At 38.5% G+C, this 8942-nt stretch overlaps 1 pseudogene; it reads left to right on the top strand.

Annotated features, from left to right (window-relative positions):
* Positions 1-4438: 4438 nt before the first annotated feature.
* On the top strand, positions 4439-6461 carry LOC116467063 (adenylyl cyclase-associated protein 1-like; annotated as a pseudogene).
* The last annotated feature ends 2481 nt before the right edge of the window (positions 6462-8942 follow it).

Raw genomic sequence — 8942 nt, 5'->3', positions numbered from 1 at the left:
TAAGATAACAAGCATTTCCCTCACAGAACTCACAGACCAGTGGGCACACACACACACACACACACACACACACACACAGTCACTCACACGCAGGATCTCAGGAACAATACAGTGTATTGTGTATGCTACGTCCAAGCTCTAGACCTCGTGCTCATAGGGGGAGAAAGAAGGGAGTACTTACTCTTATGTGGGTAAAAAGCGACAAAAGGAACAGCTGTGTTCTAACATTTGTGGAAAACCCATTGTTAGGGTGGTTACGTGGATGGAGACAGTATTTTAAAGCACTTAGAACAATTCCTAGTGCTATATAATTATTGGTTCAATAGATAAAACTTTTACGGCTCTGTGAATACGTTCTAAATTTTACTTCTCGATTTTGTGGTTTGGTATGATAGCATAATGCAGAACAGTTTGGCATACATCAGAAAAATGTATGTTATTCTTCCAGAGGAGAGTTTGGGTCTTCCATAAAAGCAGTAAATATTAAAAGCAAACTAAGTAGAACATTTCATAGCTTCTCTTGGTCCAATTTAAATTTCACGAGCTCTTAGTAGAACTGAGTGTATCATCCTCATAAACTTAGAGGCACAAGGTTTACAGAAACTGCAACTTCAACATTCTTCAACAGTAAATATGACTATAAATCAGGGGGCACATTTATTTTCTTCCAGGCCTCTGGTCTTTTGCCATCTGCTAACATGGCATCTTGCCCATTTGGAGCACTGTCAGGTTATGTAGGTTAGAGGTGTTGCCTTCCTAATCTGCTCCTGACTCAGGACTGACCCAATTGCTTTGGGAGATGGTGAGGGTGAGAACAGCAATCAAAATAACGAGCAGCATAGACAGTTTGGACTCCTGGACAACCTGCCCGGGACACGGGGACACTGGGAACAAAAGCCGCACCACTAGCACCTGATTAGGGACAGGGGTGAGGCAAAGGGGATACGTCTCTTCCTAGTTAATTACAGAAGACATTAGGGTCTCTCGTTTTTCCGGAGCTGCCAGGTATGCTTGGAGATACACAGTTATTCAAAACCCCAAATACCTTCTATGTTTCTTCTGTAGAATCTATCAAGGTTTCCACCCGCTCTTGGACATGGTAGATCTTATAATGTCACTTCCCTGAAACTACAATAGTCTCTTAACTTTGCCCTTACTTTACAATATCAATATGAAATAAGAAATAATTTGGTCCTTTCAGTCACAGTTAGTATGAAAACACATAGTCATTTAGTGATCACAGCTGTGTAAAAACTGAATATTCCATTTTCAAAGTATCTCACAAATCCCAGCTGTTTCACACTGACTTATCCCTTTTCCACAAGCCTTGTGTTTTTTTAATCACAAGCCTATTTTTATTTTCTTCTATTTTTTAAAGCACTGTTAGATAATATTGTATTCTGTTCCATATCAATAGGTGCTAACTCACCGGAATTATTAAGGACATCAGGGAATGTCCTTATTCTGATATTAAAATAATAAAGCAACTTTTAAATGGCACATTTTTCCCTGGATGGAGCCTGTGTTCTGTTTTGATCATCTATATCAGTTTATTTATCAAAATCTCTGTAAAAACAGTAATCATCATTATTTTTCTTTTCAAACCCAGCGTTTAACTCAGTACTTAAGGTATAGATACTGCATGCTTAGTAGTTGTTCAGCCAGTAAATAAATTAAATCAGCTGGAACATTTTGTGTATATGTTATTTGAAAAATAATGCTTAAAAAGTCTTAAAGGCTTATTATACATATTTAAAATATTTCAATTATTTATTTTATAGAATTTTAGCTTTTAATTAGTGAAATTATGAAACTCTCTTACTGTTTTTGAATTAAGTTTTCTCAAACTAATAAAATAATAGTCATTTATAGATACTTCATGAAGTCAACAGTATAACTATAAGGGGGTTTTGTTCATTTAATAACTCAGCAGTAGAAGAAACAGTTTACATATTTCTGAGAAACTGAAAATGTCAGAATCCTTTAAACAGTGTAAAAGTTCATAAAAAGATAAACCATTGCTTCAAGAAGTATACTGGGTAAATATAACCGCATCCTTGGTTTTATGAGAGCATAACACAATGGCCTTTTATTTTTCAGCAAAAAAAATTCAAAGTTAATTTAAAAATATATCCAGCCCTTAGTAATTAGATATCTTTGCAATCCTTTTAAAAATTAACATATGTAGTAGTTTCTGAGAATTCTATAGTGACTAAAAAGTAGTCTTATAATATTAAGAAATACATTTATGTGGTTAAAATCAGATGAATCACAAATGTGGCAATATTTTAAATTTATAAGAAAGACACTATAACGTGTAGTATGGTTGAATAAAACATGAATGATATAGTAAATCTGAGGCCTTCATATTTATGACTATACTTTGTAAGCATTAATGCCAGTGGATTAAGCTTAGTGGGGCAAAATAATGTGATAAAGTGGTCCCAAGATAATCTTTCGTATAAACAAGCAGAAACATAATCTGAGAAAATGATCCTTTGCGTGAGAAAATATCACTAAATGGAAAGAAATGCTGTTGATGCCAAATTAGTATTTCGTGACACCAAAATGACAAATAAAAAAATAAAGAAGGAGGGTGTTATGTTATGCTAATCTGGTACCAAATAAAATAAGTTTTATTTGTTTTCTGCTTTTGTCTTAAATATCAAGACCATGTAAATGTGTTCATAAATGTATTGCTATCTTAATGCTGGGGGGATTTCAATGTATTCATTTTATATGAACTACATTAGTTTTTGACATTTTAGGACACTGAAAGGTCAAACATTAGATACAGTGATCTGTATAAGAAATAGGAGAATGACTGCTAGGCACAGGTGTTAGAGGCTGTTGCTTAGAATCGTTAGAATCCCCCCTATAGGAAAAGGGAGTGAGCTGTGTGGCAAAATGGTAATCATCAAGGTTGAGTGTGTCATGTGTGCTGTACGGCATTTGGTCTCCTACAAAGTTGTATGTTTACAACTTTATAACACAATTAATAAAAAGTCCAAAGTTGGACTTTTGCTTAGATAAGACTAGAGAAGTGGTCTAGATTTTGTATAGACAGTCTATATTCTGCTCTAGTGTTTTATGGTCTCAAAAGTATTTAGAGAAAATGAAGACATTAGCATAGAATATTTTATTATTTTCTCCCAAAAGTCTATTTTTATAGCATATTTTAAGTATATTAGTTATATTTTGCCACATAGAAAATTACTGCAAAACTCAGTGGCTTAAAACAGCAAATATTTATTATCTCACACAATTTGTGAGAGTTGGCCACCTCAGATTGCCTTAGGTGGGTGACTCTGGCTCAAGGTCTTTGATGAGGTTGTGGTCAAGATGTCAGACAGGACTGCAGTTATCTCTAGACTTCACCGTTTCGACGATCACTTATTCCTATGGCTATGTGTAGAAGACCAGTTTCTCACTGGCTAATGGGGGGAGACCTCAGTTCCCAACTATGTGAACCTGTCACGACATAGCAGCTGGATTCCCTCAGAACTAGTGATCAAAGAGAATGAGGCAGAAGTCACAATGCCTTTCAAGACCTTGCCTTGGAAGAAATGGACCCTCACTATTGCTGTATTCTGCTGGTCAAATCAAACAATCCTAATACCGTTTGAGAGAAACCTGTACAAACACGCATAACCGAATAAACAGGGCATTGGGAGCTATCTTTGAGGCTATTACAGTGAGAGGAAAAAGAGGAAGGAAAGAAGGAAGGAAAGGAGGAGAGAGGGAGGAATGAAGGAAAAAAAGGGAGGGAGAAAAAGATGGGAGGAGGGAGGGAGGGAAGGAGGGAGGAGACTCAGTCACTCCAGAATCTTAGCGATCATTTGTTCACATTGGACAAACTAGCGTTTAGAAACTGTGACCACCAGCTCAAAATGCAACTTTATTATTTAAGGTTTGCCAAAGTGCCAATCTTTTTTCCATAATTAGTAAAATAGATGCAATCTGCTAGATTTCTCATATTTCTGCAGTTAATTGTTCAGAACATTTTCTTATTAATGGGACTACATTAAAAATCCTATACTTTGTAGGATAAGATTTTCTTTCAAAAGGGAATGCAAAGTTGTATGGTACTTACATGCTATTTATAAGTCTAAAAGGTTACCACTAAATAAAACCTTAGAATAGCCAGGTTTAGCAAATAAAAATGCAGTATGTCCAGTTGAATATGAATTTCAAATCAACCATAAACAATATTTAGTATAAATAAACTAAACAATTGCAATAAACATGTAATAAACTTTGATTTATCTTAAATTTACATTTAACTGAATGTCCAGTATTTTATCTGGCAACCTTACCTTAAATAGCTGTCAATCTACATTTTGGTCAAACATAATAAAATTTTAAATAGTATACATTCTTTCTATATGTTATTTTTTCTGCATAAACCTATATTTAAAACAATAAGTGCATCAAGTAAAGTAGGTCACATTTATAGTTATTACTCACTAAATTGTATTTGTATGTGGATGTGTGTATTCCAAAACCTGAGTAAGAAGACGACAGAAGAATTGAACAAAGATGTATATGGTGCTGTGTTTATTTGTGAGACTGTTGATGTGCATGTCCGAGAACATGCATCATAGCCAGGCTTCCATTTCTATAATAGTTCCAGTTCTAAAGTCAGTTCCGTAGATTGATTTGAACCATTTTAAGGCTTTAGAAATCCTTAAACCTTAAAGACCTAATTGCTACTTTAGAATTCACATCTCTATTTTCTTTGAAGTTCGCAAGCTGTTTTTCTCATGACTATTTGTGATTTGAATTTATCCATCTTGGGATTCTACTCCAATACAATCTAGAAGAAAATTAAGGGCAGCCCGGAGGTGAGGCAGAACTCTGAGGTGGTCCGTTATGGCTGACGTGCAACATCTGGTATAAAGACTGGAGATGGCAGTGGGCCCCCGGAGGCAGTATCCCATACCTCTGACATGCATCGTGGAGATGGAGACAGCTCCAGATGTGCAGGCATTTGACTCGCTGCTTGCTGGTCCTGTGGCAGAGGACTTGAAGATCAGTAAAGAGACTGGGGGAGATGTGCAGAAACATGCAGAGATGGTCCACACAGGTTTGAAGTTGGAGCGAGCTCTGCTGGTTACAGCTTCTCAGTGTCAACAGCCAGCAGCTAATAAGCTTTCCAATTTGTTGGCACCCACCTCAGAGCAGATCAAAGAAGTGACAACCTTTCGGGAGGAGAACCGAGGCAGCAAGTTGTTTAATCACCTGTCAGCTGTCAGCAAAAGTACCCAGGTCCTGGACTGGGTGGCTATGGCTCCCAAGCCTGGCCCTTATGTGAAAGAAATGAATGATGCTGCCATGTTTTATACAAACTGAGTCCTCAAAGAGTACAAAGATGTGGATAAGAAGCATGTAGACTGGGTCAAAGCTTATTTAAGTATATGGACAGAGCTGCAGGCATAAAGGAGTTCCATACGCCTGGACTGCCTGGAGCAAAACGGGGCTGTGGCAAAAGAACTGAGTGGACCTACCGTCAGGACCCTCTGCCGGATCAGGTCCTCCTCCCCTCCACCAGGCCCCCTCCTCCCCCAGTCTCTACCAGTTCAGGCTCAGATGAGTCCGCTTCCCGCTCAGCACTGTTTGTGCAGATTAATCAGGGGGAGGGCATCACACATGCCCTGAATCATGTATCTGATGACATGAAGACTCACAAGAACCCTGCCCTGAAGGCTCAGAGGGTCCAGTACGCAGTGGCCCCAAGCCATTCTCTGCACCTAAACCCCAAACCAGCCACAAAGAAGGAGCCAGCTGTACTCGAACTGAAGGGCAAGAAGTGGAGAGTGAAAAATCAGGAAAATGTTCCCAGCCTGGTGGTTGAGGACACAGAGCTGGAAGAGGTGGCTTACATACACAAGTGTGTCAACACGTACATACACAAGTGTGTCAACACGAACATACACAAGTGTGTCAACATGACGTTGCAAATCAAGGGCAAAATTAACTCCGTTACAGAGATAACCGTAAGAAGCGTGGTATGGTATTCGATGACGTGGTGGGCACTGTGGAGATAATCAACAGGAGGGATGTCAAAGTTCAGGTAATGGGTGAAGTGTCAACCATATCCATCAACAAAACAGATGGCTGCCACGCTTACCTGAGCAAGAATTCCCTGGATTGTGAAATAGTCAGTGCCAGATCTTCCGAGATGAACGTCCTCGTTCCTACAGAAGGCGGTGACTTTAGTGAATTCCCAGTTCCTAAGCAGTTCAAGACCCTCTGGAACGGGCAGAAGTTGGTCACCACAGTGACAGAAATTGCTGGCTAAGCGAAGTGCCTCTGTGTTCTCTGCCCTCCCTTCACACCGTGGGATAAATCTGTATCAAGACGATTCTTTTCTAGACTTCCTCTACCTTTCTGCTCTTAAAACTGCTTCTCTGCTCTGAGAAGCACAGCTACCTGCCTTCACTGAAATACACCTCAGGCTGAAATTTGGGGTAGGATAGCAGGTGAGTTGATCTGCAGGAAGGTGCAGCTTTTCTGTATCAGCTCAGCCACGCCGCCAGTCCATTCTTACGGAACTGCCGACTAGGACTGATGATGCATTTTAGCTTTGAGATTTTGGGGGTTACTCTACCAACAAACAACAGTCCATTGGAAAGAAAACAGTCCCAGGAATTAACAGATCAGAATGTTCACACTGGTTAATCTTTTTTTAACAATGAGCATGAAGGTAGCAGAAGCTGGTGTGTTTCCAAATGGTTCTGCTAACCAAACTCATTTTTCACTGTTGACAAGCGAGGCAAGGGTTGCACTGGACCAAAGGCTGAGGCTTGGCCATCTAGCATTCCATGCAGACTTGTTTCCTATAAGCATTCCTTTTATTCTCTATTCTATCCTGGGTCTGCCTCAACCATGAGATAGGAGAGTCTCTGGTGCTAGCTGCTGTAGCAGTGCCCTTCATCCAGCGAAGTTAATGGAGTCTTGGACCCTTTCTTTCTTTCTCTGGGATCCCTGCCCAGCACCTTCTACAGAGATGACTTTAAAAGGAAACACACACACACACACACACACACACACACACACACACACACACACACCATTTCAAGGAGTCTGGCATTCCTGAATCCTCCTTCCCTGCCAGGTGCCTGTCACCTGTCTTCACTGCCTCCTTTTCCCTGTCATGCTCATCAGCTTATGGCTTCTGTCCAAGCACCTGAACAGAGGACTAAAACCGCTACTGCAGGCTGGTTTTAGGTCTTGACTTATGTAAGAATCTTGCACAGCACTGCTAATGTAAATTTCGGTTTTTCCCTCTGAGGCAGACACTCACCAAAATATGCAACATTTTTGAGAGGGGAAGAGAGATTGTCCTGTGATTTCTACCCATTTCCTGAGACCTGTGGAAATAAACCTTTATGTACTTAAAGTTATACAGAAAATAGAATAAGTTAATACCAAACTTGAAAAAAAAAGAAAATTAAGAGAAAGCCCAGGAAGTTGAGCTCAAGAAAATAATAATGCAATATAGCTTATCATTCATGAAAGTGTCCCGTGCATTGCTTTTTACATAGTGTTTATTTAACCAATCTGGAAGGTCACTTTAGCTTGACCATGCTTTCCTGTTAAGGTCGTTAAGTGGGGTGCTCTGGCTCAGACAAGCAATATGCAGAATCACTGAGTTTAAACTGCAAGGCCAATTTGTTAGCTATGCTCATCGATCTAGCAATATATCCTCAAGCTGCAAATAAATATGTGAAATGCTATCACGATAACATTTAAATATTTAACAGCTGTTTTAATTCTAGCTCAAAACTGAATTTGTGTAACAGAATGATTAAATCTTTGCACAAGACTATATGAGTCATTGTGATTTGAAGTTTGGATTCCAAAATCTTTATGTAAGAGACGGTAGTACACTGAAGCTTTTGAAACTTTAATTAACACCAAAATTTTCAAATATACATAATTTGGTATAGAATGGAGCTAGAATTTGGTATTTTAAGGAAAAAACATTTTATATAAAGGAATTACGTATGAATAATGACAAGGGGGATAAATGAAAAGATACTAAGCAGTATACTGCTCTCTAGTTAGGGTTGCTCACCTCCAGCTGGGTTTCCTATACTGGAAAAAACCAATACTAGTTTTCAAGTAGTACTAAGCAGAGAAATTGATATTTAAAGGAAAGAAAATCAACAGATGGCATGGAAGAAAATGTTTTAAATAATTTTAAACACTGTCCCCAGTCCTGCCAATGGTTTGGGAAGTATTTTTGGTTCCTTCAATTAAAATGTCACATGTGACTTTTAAACCGTATTGAAAAATATTAGTGTTCTTCTGAATTCTGAACAGACAGATGGTTTAATAAAACAAAAAAGGGATGTTTGAAAATTATTATACATACTTGTTATCTTAAAAATTCAGAAATTCCCCTTTGTAAACAAAGAGGAAGACTTACAGTGTTTTTCACTTTTGTTTATGCTGTGAGTCTTGTGCTGTACTCAAGTGAATAATGAAAAAAGAAGACAAAGAAAAAAGATGATATTGCTTCTAAAATATTACCTGCTACTGCTGGGTGTCTACCCTTTTTCCATGTCACTAGCAGTTGTTTAATTATGCCAACAACATATCTGCCTCTTGGATAGATAATTATGCCAGTTAACTTCTTCTAAGCCTTCAGACATGCAATTCACTAGGACAGCATGCGAAGGGTACTGCTGCCCTCTAAAATGTAAGCGTGCTCTTGAGTGAGCTGACTTCTCTCAACCATGTAAGACCCATTGCAAAAGGTTAAGCATATACAGTTCCAGGATTGGAATGACAAATTTTATGTCTCCTAAGAACTATAACTTTGTTGGATTTGCAAGATTTTGTGCAAGCCACAGCATTTATAAGACAGGCAATATTCATTCTTGAGAAAAAATTTATATTCTCTGGCAAATACTGAGCAGAGATTTGTTAGGGGA

This window comes from Hylobates moloch, unplaced genomic scaffold (genome assembly GCF_009828535.3).
Source record: "Hylobates moloch isolate HMO894 unplaced genomic scaffold, HMol_V3 SCAFFOLD_4, whole genome shotgun sequence".
NCBI classification, from domain to species: domain Eukaryota; kingdom Metazoa; phylum Chordata; class Mammalia; order Primates; family Hylobatidae; genus Hylobates; species Hylobates moloch.
The sequence above is the reverse complement of the archived record's forward strand: the minus strand, read 5'-3'. Positions and strand labels throughout refer to the sequence as shown.